General features: G+C 42.7%; 1 pseudogene across 1 annotated transcript; it reads right to left on the bottom strand.

Moving 5' to 3' along the window:
* Positions 1 to 878: 878 nt before the first annotated feature.
* LOC146969654 (uncharacterized) lies at positions 879 to 12,202 on the bottom strand (annotated as a pseudogene). The gene is made up of 5 exons (XR_015038042.1): positions 12,087 to 12,202; positions 2,367 to 2,435; positions 2,155 to 2,241; positions 1,132 to 2,053; positions 879 to 1,009 (listed from the first exon to the last, which is right to left on the bottom strand). The product of XR_015038042.1 is annotated as an uncharacterized LOC146969654 (transcript).
* Positions 12,203 to 13,445: the final 1,243 nt, after the last annotated feature.

Below are 13,445 nucleotides of genomic sequence, written 5' to 3'. Positions count from 1 at the left end.
AAGAGACGGAGCCACACTTACACCTGGGCTGTTAGGGCTTTTACCTGGACTTTTACCTGGGCTTTTAGGGCTTTTACCTGGACTTTTAGGGCTTTTACCTGGGCTTTTACCTGGGCTTTTAGGGCTTTTACCTGGACTTTTAGGGCTTTTACCTGGGCTGTTAGGGCTTTTACCTGGGCTTTTAGGGCTTTTACCTGGACTTTTAGGGCTTTTACCTGGGCTTTTAGGGCTTTTACCTGGGCTGTTAGGGCTTTTACCTGGGCTTTTAGGGCTTTTAGGGCTGTTACCTGGGCTTTTAGGTCTTTTACCTGGGCTGTTAGGGCTTTTACCTGGGCTTTTAGGGCTTTTACCTGGACTTTTAGGGCTTTTACCTGGGCTGTTAGGGCTTTTACCTGGGCTTTTAGGGCTTTTACCTGGGCTGTTAGGGCTTTTACCTGGGCTTTTAGGCGAGGGATTCTCCAGGCAGGGACTGCTTTCACTGACTGATACAGCGGTGGGAGAAAACAAAACAGCAGCGAAAGCTGTATGTGGTTCACAATCGCCCAAAAACTTTTAGTTTGACAACGTTTCATGACCAGTGAGATGAGCTAAGTCTTGGTGGGTTGATAGACGGTAAAATGACCAGCCCTTACTGCTGCTCTGTACATTGTCCAGTCGTGTCGTTGAACAGATGTTTTATCCTCCTGCGCGAGTCACGTCACTGAAAACTCTGAATGATCTTTGTGACTTCTTCTCTCTATTATCTCAGAACAGTTTATCCAGAAATTTGCTGATATTTCCTTTGAAATCGATACCAAATACTGCCAGGAGCATGGCTGGGAGTGAAAGCTTGCCCGCCGTAGCAACAGTAACCAAGGGGGCGGGGCTTACGCAAAGGGTCAATTAGCCATCTCCAACCCCAGACTCTCCAGCACCCCTGTCAGTGTATCTGTGAGGCCTTTCCCAGTTGTGTCCTTCACAGCAGTGAACCCCACAAAAGACTCAGTAATAGTGACCTTCTTCTTCTCATCTGTGTGAACATAACGTATGATAACTGAAGCCTGCTCTTGCTTTGAAATATCAGGTGTGCAGTCCAATTCCACTGCAAAGTACTTGGAGGCTTTGATCTGGGCACAAATTTTTACCTAAAACACATTCTGATATGGAATCTAAAAATTCTTTTTGAGGCATCCTTTCTAAGATGCTCTGCCAGTGTGACATCATATCGTGCTATGAGCTCAAGGATACCCAGAAAATTTCCATTTTTAGGATTTCCCAACTGTGCATTTTTCCCCCTCAGTGGCAAGTTTCTTTCTGCAAGGAAGAGTATGCAGTCGATAACTCGAGTCAACACACTTCTCCAGTGTGCCTTTTCAGCGGCCATGGCTCTCTGCAACTCGCTATCAATAGTTTTACCTAGGCGTAAGCGGGATGCCAATTCTTTCCACATCAGATAAGCATTTATGTGATAGTTACTGGTTTCATGGTGCTTCAGTGTCTTTGAAAGACACTGCCAGTTATTATACCCCACCACAAGGCATGTGTCAGCAACTCTAGCTTCACCAAAAAGCTTACATGCAAAACAATAGACTCTGTTATTACTTTTGGAGTACAGTAACCAATCCCGCTCCACTTTCTCTCCATTGGACATAACACGAAAACAGTACGCTTTGGAAAAACACCTTTTACTCTTATCTGATCTTGGATATGGCCCATCAGGACATTTCTGTGGGCCATTCTCAACCATGTACTGCCTCAATGAGTCCCCGATTTCGTGTGGTGAAGGCCATTCAGATGGATCTTCTGAGTAAGGCCTTGCCCCAGCCCTCTCCTCTGCACCTCTCTCTGTTCCAGTTCCTCTTCATCATCACCTGCACCTCTCTGTCCCTCTCCCTCATCTTCACCTCTCTGTCCCTCTCCCTCATCTTCACCTCTCTGTCCCTCTCCCTCATCTTCACCTCTCTGTTCCAGTTCCTCTTCATCATCACCTGCACCTCTCTGTCCCGCTCCCTCATCTTCACCTCTCTGTTCCACATTCTCCTCTGTGGTGATTGACCAGCCATGTCTGCCTGCACTAATTTTCCCAAAAGGACACAGTGAATTGATTAGTCAGCAGAAATTCAAACTATACTAGGCATCTAGATTTTTGTAGCCTCACAGTTTAATTATTCCTACCTGATGTCATCATTGGTCTCCTCTATAGCGGATGTCGTCACCGACCTCATGTCTGTCTCCTTCACCCCTTGCCTGTGTTTTTCTCTGCTATATTCATATGGTCAGACAAGCATTGTTTAATACCTTTGAATAAATTACACATCTTGCTAATGCAATTTTTCAACATAAATAATATTAAGAAATTAATCACTTCCACCTAATATTAGACCAACCTGTCGTCTTCCCCTGTCTCTCCTGATTCTATCTCTCCCTTCTTATCTTCTTTCTCTCCATCCTCACACCTGAATCACATGAGCTTTGTGTTAAGGAGGTTTAAAACACAGCAGGTTTAAAAATACAGCAGTCAATATAAAAAACATATCAAAAATATAAATAATAATAATGTAAAATATAACAATAATAATGTAATAATAGTGTAGTATAATAATAATATAAAAAAACATTAAATTTTAATTTTAAATTAAAGCCGCAAGCGGCGATGACGGGCCCTCGCTCGCCCATGCGACCGCGGGGCCTGAGGCATGTTGGGGCAGTGGCGTGAAGCAGAGTGGGACAAAAACTGGAAGGAGGCCAAAAAAAAGTAATATTCCCTTCATCCACAAGGGGGTTCTAAGCAGTTGTTTGTAGGTGTGTTCATGGGTGGTCCCTCATCATACATTAAGTTTTGAAAAAGTCTGATATTGCATAATATAATGACATGAAGGAGTTGGGGGAGGTTGGTGTTTCCTCCACCAGGGGCAGTAGGAGTATAGCAATACCAGTTAAATCAAAGTTCCTAATAGTTTCTTTTCCAGTGTATTTGTCATTGGATCATTATCTCTTTACATGCTCATACACTGAGTTAAATACAATTATTTTATATTTATACATACCCATGTTTTTATTTCTGACTTCTTTGAGTGTGTGCTATAAAATGGCACTTGTATTGCTTCCTTTTTTGTTGTTATTTGTTGTTGCTTTCTCATATTGCTGTTGTTGATTTATCCTCTGAATGTGTATATTTCTTGGGGAGGTGCTTCTTATAAGCCCATGTAGGGTTTTTTAACCTCTCCTGCACTTACTATTCTTCTTTCATTTCTGTTTTTTGTAATTGTCGTTTTTTATGGTGCAAATAAATAAATAACAAAATAACAAATAACAATAAATAGCAAGTTCTGAGCTGCATTCAAGGGTGGAATTTCATCACTTGAAGTTTTGATCAAATTGGATGATTTCTGTGTAAAATACGACACATTATTTTTCAACATGAGGGCAGCATGACTTCATATAGTTGCAGTGAAGTGTACTTCATACAAAAAGGGCATGTTGATTTTGCCAGGTAAAATAAACGAGGAATTGGAGTTTGGCAAGAAACAGCTAATTTTTGACCATGCCTGTGTGTCCTTTCTAACAGAAGAAAATGTTGGTGTTATTTATGTTTGGGGTCATTGGAGTCTATGTGTCTTAAGAACAGTAAGAGCATTTTGTTTATTTCAGGCATGATGACCTAATGGATTATTATCCTTTGTCATCCTACAAAATGAGTGACATTCTAATCATCTGTCCCCATCATTCCTTTGCAGTGAGATATTAATTTCTGCAGCAGAGGCACCTGGGGTGGAGAAGAAAGAGAATGTCAAGTTTCTCTCAGAAGATGATGTTTTGGCTATCCAGGTGTGGTCCAGTGAAGAAAGCATCTCCGTGCCTCTCAATTGCCAGGTAACCATTCATATCTAACACATGTATGCACACATATTTTTTTACATCACTCTTTTATTCCAGAAACCCCAAAATGCATAAGATGAGGTGTGACACATCTCTAGACAACAGAATTAAGTTAATGGGAGAATTAAAGCAGATATCATCGGCACGGCCGTTTCGGCTAATGCTGTGTTCAAGGCAGGCTTTTGAAACCGTAAGTTACAGCTTCAAGTCACAACTACGACTTGGTAGCGTTCCAGGTAACCCGTAGCTCGTGTTTTTACCGTCCTGTTGTCTGTGAAAGTTCCCTATAACGGCCACTCGTAACTTCCGACCCGTGAACTCGTACCAGATCGAACTGGTATGACTTCACAGGAAGGAAAAACACAAAGTACGAGTTTCCTTGAACGCACCATGAGTTAGCAGCCCCCGCCCTTGTCAGGCATCAATTGGTCCTCGTGCTACGTCACCACATTCACGCGCATCCCTTGGCTGCACACACAGCCCTTCATGCCGTTCTCTCCCCTCATTGGATAACACTTGTATCCCACAAGGAAAATTTTCTCCTCGGGTTACAGCAGAGCAGAGTGACGGAGAGACTCGTGTTTAGGCTGAAATACTTCATGTAAGTGATTGCTGACGGAAAATAGGACTATTTAGGACTTATATTAACAAAAACATTCCACTGATATCTGCTTTAAGTTGTATAGGGATGCCTTTGACCTGAAGTAATGAGAATTTCACAGGATGACGTTTCAAAATGACTGGGAGACATAGACAAAATCCATTCATGTTCAGCAGCTTAAATGTTCACTTAGGGGTTGAAATTTTAATAGTAGTTGTTTTGTTTTGATCTTGCATTGAGGTGAGCCTCATTGGTCCAGCTCTGATGGAACAACGCAGAGATAGAAGCCCAACTTTGAATCTCTCCAGTTCGTCCTCCCACACTGGAAAGCAACATAACCTCACCTTTTTCACTCTATGTATTGTCATTTATTCATCCCATTAAATCATCTAATGGCATGTTGTTGTGGCGTCGTCTTATTTATTTATTCAAACTGCAGCTTTCGGCAACATGTACTGTAAGAAAAAAAAAGTAGGTTGTAGGTGCTACGGTTTTTCACTGAAAATGTCACGTCAACAACAAAGGTGATTGAAACACATGTACCATCTGTACACCTCTTCCTTCACCACCAAAATATCCCATAATGTCATATAAACATCTCCCTCAGTAGTTGTACTTATTAACCTAAAATTTGGTATCCTACATGGACAGGAAATGTGTGAACCATATATATAATGCAACCTGTTTTAAAATAAGGATCACCTTTTTGCGAAAAATTTCAACCCTCCCCCCTCTAAAAAAATAATTTCAGAAGCTCAATTCTTAATGGAATGAGTCAATTCAGTATTTTATAGATATATATGTAAAGTGACAAAGGTTGTCAAACCATAGTTGTGGGTGTTAAACCTTATTGGAGCTTTTCGATAGCCTATGAAATTTACCTTGTGGCGCATTAACTAATAACATTGTGCACAGTATACAATCAATGTAGTTTTGTGTGTGTTTATGGACCCTGAGTCATGCAAATAAAGCTGAAGATGATGATGATGATGATGATGATGATGATGATGATGATGATGATGATGATGATGATGGGGAAAAAATAAACTATATCACTTTCTCACCAAATGGAGTAATTTTATTATGAACATGTAGTTAGTAAACCGTGTAAAAGTAGTTTTGAATAGACTATGAAACTATGACTATAATACTATGACTTTGAAACTATGAAACCAGGAAACCTTGACAGAAACTATGAAACTATGACTATAAAACAAAACTGAAGGCAAGGAAAGGCAAGGCAATTTTATTTGTATATCCTGTTTTTCACAAACAGTTTGTCTCAAAGGGCTTTACATGGCATCATAACAACATCCTCTGTCCTTAGACCCTCACATCCACTGAGGAAAAACTCCATGGAAACCCTTTTAACAGGGAAAACCAGGAGAAAGCTCAGGGTGAGCAACAGAGGAGGGATCATCACCCAGGACAGAGATGTTGTTACAGACAAGAAAACAGTTTACAGTTTATGACAGAATGTGCGAAATGTGCATTATGAATTAATGGGGGCAGCTTCTGGTGACGTGGGGGGTGGGGGGGGATAACGGGGGGAGCACGCCAGCTCAATGGGGAGGACCGGGTGGCGGACTGGTCCATGGAAAGGGGGTCAGGCCGGTCCAGTAGCAGGGGGATCGCGGGTGCAGGTGCGGCTGGTGCAGAGAGATGGAGCTCCGGTGGATCTGCAAAAACACAGAGAGAGGAGCGCGAGACACCAAGGCCAAACTACAAAGTGCAACAGAATCAAAAATCAAAAATATACTAAGAGAAGGGGGGGGGGGCTCTGTAACCAGATGTGTCCCCAGCAGTCTAAACCTATAGCAGCGTAGCTATAAATGGTTCAGAGCTACCTGAACCAGCCCTAACTAAAAGCCCTGTCATAAAGGAAGGTCTTCAGTCTCGACTTGAATGTAGATTTTGAAGTCTATTCTAAATGCTACAGGAAGCCAATGTAGAGAAGCTAAGGTGGGAGAGATGTGCTTTGTCTTATTAACTCCTGTCAAAACCCTCGCTGCAGCATTCTGGACCAGCTGGAGACTTTTTTCTGGCATCCTGACAGGAGAGAGTTACAGTAGTCTAGCCTAGAAGTGATAAATTCATGCACCAGTTTCTGGAGCGCCTTGTCTTCTTTGCTGGTGGCACAGAGTCCTCTGAAGTCATCTTCATCATCTACATCCTCACTAGAAAGAGGAGACATAAGCTGTGTCCCAATTCAGGGGCTGCATCCTTCGGAGGCTGCATTTGAAGGCCGATTACGTCACAGCGCTGCGTGAAGGCTGTCGAAGGCTGTCGAAGGCTGTCTTGTCCCAATTCGTCTAAATTCGAAGGCTCCTCCAAATGCGTCCTCCTTTCCCCTGCATTCGGAGGATGCACCGCTACTATCCTTCACGGCCTCCCGTATCCCAAGATGCTTTGCTGCACCGTTGTTGTTATTAGCAACCTAGCCGCTAGCTATCGAACGGAGCAGCTCTGTGCTGTAGCCATGGTAACCCGGCTCTGCGGCTCGGAGGTGTGGCCGCCCGCTGCTGAGCTCTGCTCTGGCTGCACAGGTGAGGAGCTGAGCAAAGCATCTGTGTGTGACAACTTTTATAGAAAGCTATGAAAACACATTACTTGTGCTCTTTATTCTCTATTCACTTAACAGCCTTAACAGCCTGAAGCTTAGCCCCCCGGCTGCTGTTCAATGGTTTGTTTATTAGTATATTAATGATAACTGCCCTTGTATTGATTCTACTTCTTTAAAAAAAAAAAAAAAGGGGGAGGAGCGGAGGAGCGGAGGAGCGGTAGAGCTGTTGCAAGCGGCACTTTCGTACGGGATAATGCCCGACGAGGTGTCCATTATCAGAAATTAATGGACGACGCGGAGGCGTGAACCGTCCGACGCGAAGCGGAGGACGGTTGCTTCCGCGAAGTCCATTAATCTCTGATAATCGGACACCTCGAAGGGCATTATCCCGCTTATACCATGGTCACTTACGAGAAAAATACATATTAAATCATTCACTCATGATTTAATGTTGTTTTTACCGTTAAAATCATACGTCGACTCGTCTTTAACATAAGCGGCTGAGCGGACTATTTAATAACTCTCGTCGGCGATCAAAGAAAAAAAAGAGGGACACTGTGACGGCAGCGTAACGTTACAGCCAGTGACTCTGCCACAGCCTGGTAGTTGATCAGTGAAGGGAGGTGAGGTGACGGCTTAAATGTTACGTGACACAAAGTTTTACTTCTTACCGCTGGTGTGTTTACAGACTCCAGTGCCATGATGCGCTGAAAAAAAGTTGTTTTCGTCCGAGTGTCCGTTGCCGTGGTTACCAACAAGCGTTTGAGCCAGCGCAGTAATATTTAGAACGTAACCAGGCTATTTTACCGGAACATCTTTATGGGTGTCCATTATCACTTTTTAATGGACACCCAGCAGCCAATCAGAATCGAGGATTCACCCAGACCATGGTATAAAAATGTTTAACGTCCGGCCGTTGTTTACGTTACGCCGTTGTTTACGTTCGGATCAGGTAATGCTCCAAAAGCTAGACCGTCCCATTTACCGACCGTTGATGCGGCCCCCGGAGGAGTCTCCGAAGCCGTTTCCTCCGGAGACCGCGTAGGCTGGGTCCTCCGAAGGCTGCAGCCCCTGAATTGGGACACAGCTATAGTCTCAGGGCTGGGGGGCTGCAGTGCTGTGGGTGCCAGATGGTCCTGGGGTCACTTGGTCATCCTCTTGGCTTTGAAAATGGAGACAAATAAATAAATGAATACAATAAATGGAATTAATTGTAATAATATAACTAATAATAATAATGCAGTTAATACAGTGACACCACCGCTGTGCAGCACTACAACCCGCTAACCCCCTAAGCCCAGCCCTGCAGCCTTCCCTCCCACAGCTCTAGGTAGCTACGTTACAGCTAGTAATTACTGTACAGCTGTAGTTGTACCTTGCTATACGTATTACCTACTGTATATCACTGTAGTGTCATTGACTCTGCAACACCAACACACCAACAGTAGGTGGAAGTAAAGGACCGTGTATAAAGTCGAGCATGAGTACGCTTTCTATCTGCAAGGCCACCATGGCGTCTGTTTTGATTGCAGAACTGTACAAATAGACTCAAAATGGTGAAGAAAGGGCAAGGAAACAATATTAGTTGTAGGACTACATTTGAGGGATTACCTGTTTACCAACAAATCAGGATGTGTGTGCAGCCTGACTGCAGAAAGAACCGGTTGTCATGGTTACCTCCATGGGTCCAGTGTAGTCAAAACGGTGTTAGCTAGCGATGTCGTCAGCCTACTACAACAGTTTATCACCTTCTGATGTAGTGTGTGTTTTATACATAGACTGTAGGTTTTATAACGGAATGGAAAAGAAAAGAAAAAAACGTAAAAACAACTGTCCATCCATAACGTTACCTACAGACAGTAATGTTCAGGAAAACACTCACGATTACAAAACTTGGTGGCTGTGAGGAGGACTGAGCTGCTGCCTGGTCAGAGACGAGGGAAGAGGACGGACCTGTCTAAAGTCTGGAACAACTGCATAACGGAACTGTAACGTGACGTGATGGCTGAGTATGTACCGGTAATGTAAAACAATAAATCTTACCGTATATAATCACTGCTTGCTTTCCATTGTGAACTCGTCTTCAGTTGTTGTCGTAGTAAAAATTTCACAACCCCTTGGCTGCAGTTACAGCTGTGCTGTGCCTGTGGGCATTTAGCTTCATCACCATTGCTTGAAATTAAAGCAGATATCAGTGGAATGTTTTTGTTAATATAAGTCCTAAATAGTCCTATTTTCCGTCAGCAATCACTTACATGAAGTATTTCAGCCTAAACACGAGTCTCTCCGTCACTCTGCTCTGCTGTAACCCGAGGAGAAAATTTTCCTTGTGGGATACAAGTGTTATCCAATGAGGGGAGAGAACGGCATGAAGGGCTGTGTGTGCAGCCAAGGGATGCGCGTGAATGTGGTGACGTAGCACGAGGACCAATTGATGCCTGACAAGGGCGGGGGCTGCTAACTCATGGTGCGTTCAAGGAAACTCGTACTTTGTGTTTTTCCTTCCTGTGAAGTCATACCGGTTCGATCTGGTACGAGTTCACGGGTCGGAAGTTACGAGTGGCCGTTATAGGGAACTTTCACAGACAACAGGACGGTAAAAACACGAGCTACGGGTTACCTGGAACGCTACCAAGTCGTAGTTGTGACTTGAAGCTGTAACTTACGGTTTCAAAAGCCTGCCTTGAACACAGCATTAGCCGAAACGGCCGTGCCGATGATATCTGCTTTAATTGCCAATGTACTATTTTCTCTCTCATTTGCCTTGAAAGGGGTCCGAGTTGACGGTGTTGTGTAAAATTTGCGAGTTTTTTTTTTTTTTTTAATCACAACAATTAGTGCAAGTAACAGCACAATAAGACACGATCCCATAGACTCCCGGCTGTTGCTGTTCTCTTTCTGCAGGCGACATGCGCAGTAGAACGTCTGTGACGTAGGCAGGTAATCCCTCTATAAAATCCCAGTTTACCCGCCAGGTTACTACCAGAAGTAGCAGTCTTCTTTTGCAGTAGGTGTTGTCATAGCATCACTATTAGCATAGAAGCTAAAACTAGTTGAAATTTGTTTTGCCACTAATGAAACTGTGTTTGATGCTGTTTTTATTTTTTATTTCATTTTAGGATATGGATTCGCCAACAAAATATTCGGTCACCACCGACGAAGACATTACCAATGTCCGCAAGGATTTAGTAATTGCCGCTGTAAGTATTACTTTATTTTTGGTGTAAAATGGGATAAATTAAAACATTGAATTAATGTGGTTCAATACAAAAGAAATGTTTATGAATTAACTGAGCGGTAGAAAGTGACTAGCTGGAGGTGAGCACATGGTTAGCTTAAGAATAATGTCTGTGGACACCGCCCCGTGAAGCCACTTGTTGACAGATGATTAGCATACACACCATATTAGCAATGTTGATATTAAAGCAGAAGTAAGTGGTCCGGTGGTTTTGGCTAATGCTGCGTTCCAGGCAGGCTTTTGAAACCGTAAATTACAGCTTCAAGTCACAACTTACGACTTTGTAGCGTTTCAGGCAACACACTCGTGTTTCTCCGACCTGTTTTACCGGTGAAAGTCACTATAACGGCCACTCGTAACTTCTGACCCGTGAACTCGTACCAGATCCAACTGGTACCACTTCACAGGTCGGAAAAACACCAGTTTCCTTGAACGCACCATAACAGTCCTCGTCCCTACGTCGCCACATTCACGGCGTCCCTTGGCTGCACACACAGAGAGGACTGCCCCTTTATGCCGTTCTCTCTCCTCATTGGATAAAAATTGTAGTATACGATAAAAGTTTTCTCCTGGGCTCAGAGCAGAGCAGAGTGACTGACAGACCCGTGTTTCAGACCAAACACTCTATAGAAGTGATTGCTGTCAGAAGATATAACTATTTAAGACTTATATTAACACAAATATATCACTTACTTCTGCTTTAACATTATATGATAATTATCTTCGACGTCCGACGGGATGCGCGACTGACGAGGGTGGGGGGTTAATTATTAACCCCCCCCCCTCCCGCCAGTCGCGCATCCCCTCGACATCATTAACTCCTGTTAATGTAACCATTGTCAATGAGAACCAGAGACAAAAAGAGAAAAAAGAAAGTCGATTTTTAAAAATGTGTTGTGTCAGCCCTAATCGAGTGTATTATGTAGAATAACACAATTGTGATCTAGAAACATCCATTATTATTTTTTCCTGAGAAATATAGTGTAATATGTGTTGTCACTTATCTGTGGGGTGTGTATCTGTGCTAATTATTTTTTTCTATTGTTGTTTTGTTTATTTGTGTGCAGTATACATCCAGTGACCCAAAAGTTGGGGAGAGGGAGAAAATGCATGCCCTCAACAATGCCCACGAGCAGGCAATGACCCTTTTAATAAAAAAGGACAGGCTCCTCAGAGCTGAAAAGCAGCGGTCCCTCATAAGGGACATTAAAATAAAAGCACTGGAGAAGGACAACCTCCATGTTAGACAGGACAACCTCCAGCTCAGGCAGCAGCTGGAGGTTGTCCTGGCCTCAGCTGCATATGTTATGGATGGTGAGTGCTAGTTTCTAAGTGTCAAAGACATTTTCTGTTATGTACTGAATCATTTTTTATTAGTTTGTTTTTTGTTTTAATTTGTTTGTTCTATTTTGTTGTTGTATGTTGTAAATAAAAGTGTTTATTGTTCTGAAGTAGTTGTAGTCATCATTCTTATATAATAACATTGCATTTACTTTCCATAGTATTTTACAGATACTGCAAGACATATGGAAACATAGGTAAATTAACTAAAATATGGTGCTCTACATGTTCACGTTAATGCATGTTGAACAGGTGTACTGATACAGTTTGGGGTTTTTACTTGCTAAGGTTTTATTACACTTTACTAAATAGGAGCATGGACAGGAGCATCACTACAAACATGTTCTTTTATTTTTCTTGACATGATCTGTAATCAGTAGCTATACAGTTGCAACAAGACAACAGTAACCTGTCGTTTTACTAGTAGTAGCCTTAGCTAACCTGAATATTTACAAGCCTCCTCTCGATACACTGACATAACTTACCCACTGTCTTTCAACCACTTAGAAAAGCTTTTTTTCATTCCCTCAAAATCTTTATCCTTCTCCCTTTTCCTCTTTCTGTGTTGTGCCCCCGAGAGCTTTCTCTTCTGCCTCTCCATCTTTGCGCACTGTCGGTCATGTAAACAACACGATTCAAATTTCAAAATGGGGAAAAAAAATAAAAAAAGCACCAGCGCGTGCTCGAGGGGGCGCGCACTGTGTGTTGTGTGTGGGAGGGGGCGTGAGGAGGGGAGGTGAGGGAGCAGAGGGGCGCCCAATGACATGCCTCTCTGTTATTGATCATATCATTGATTTACACATGTACAAACAGCTGTTAAATACAGAAAATGCCGACTCAATCCATCTCTTTGGCGCCCCCTCTAGCGCTCTTTGCTCCGTAGGTGGCTCTAGAAACGAGCCATAGGAACTTTTTGAGTCTCCAACACCGTAGCGCTGTGTTATTGTGTCTGTTTAGAGAGTCGTTGGGCGGCTTAACGCCATGACGACATACATTTGAAGTTTGGTTTGGTTGTTATTGAATCTTTGTTTTAAAAATAAAAAGAATTGGAAGGTGCTGTACTGTGTCTTGGGTTGTTATTATTTAACTACTCTAAGTTAGTTACAAATTAAATGACATGTTGAAGTGTTTAAAGAAAGACAACACCAGAAACAATACATCAGATGCAACAACTGTTTTATTTGTCAATGACAAATCAACAATAAAAAAAAATAAAAATAAGAGAGAATGAGAAAGGGTTACAATATAATGAACAACTAAAAAAACCTACAAAACCCTTTATTTTCCTTTTTTTTTTAAAGGTTCATGAGGCCAGATTTGTGAAGAAATGCACATGCGTTTTAAGTTTTTTACTGCTAATGGGCGATGAAGCGTTAAAAACCAAAAAGAATGAGCCCACCTGCGTATCTCTCCGTGGCCTTGAACAGGCTGTGTGCTGCATAATGAGCTGCAATTCTGGGTCCGAATTTCCCGACGCTGCATGCGCGTCCTCGACAGCTTCGGCTTTCCACCGCCGCTTGCGACTAGCGGTCGGCGGATGTCTTGCAGCCTGAACAGTCATGTGAGCAGTGAGTAGAGAAATAACGTCACTTTCTTAAAGCAGAAGTAAGTGATATTTTTGTGTTAATATAAGTCTTAAATAGTGTTATACCATGGTCTGGATGAATCCTCGATTCTGATTGGCTGCTGGGTGTCCATTAAAAAGTGATAATGGACACCCATAAAGATGTTCCGGTAAAATAGCCTGATTACGTTCTAAATATTACTGCGCTGGCTCAAACGCTTGTTAGTAACCACGGCAACGGACACTCGGACCAAAACAACTTTTTTTTCAGCGCATCACG

The sequence above is a fragment of the Trachurus japonicus genome, chromosome 17 (assembly GCF_045865225.1).
Source record: "Trachurus japonicus isolate A0001 chromosome 17, Traja_1.0".
Taxonomy (NCBI): Eukaryota; Metazoa; Chordata; class Actinopteri; order Carangiformes; family Carangidae; genus Trachurus; species Trachurus japonicus.
The sequence above is the reverse complement of the archived record's forward strand: the minus strand, read 5'-3'. Positions and strand labels throughout refer to the sequence as shown.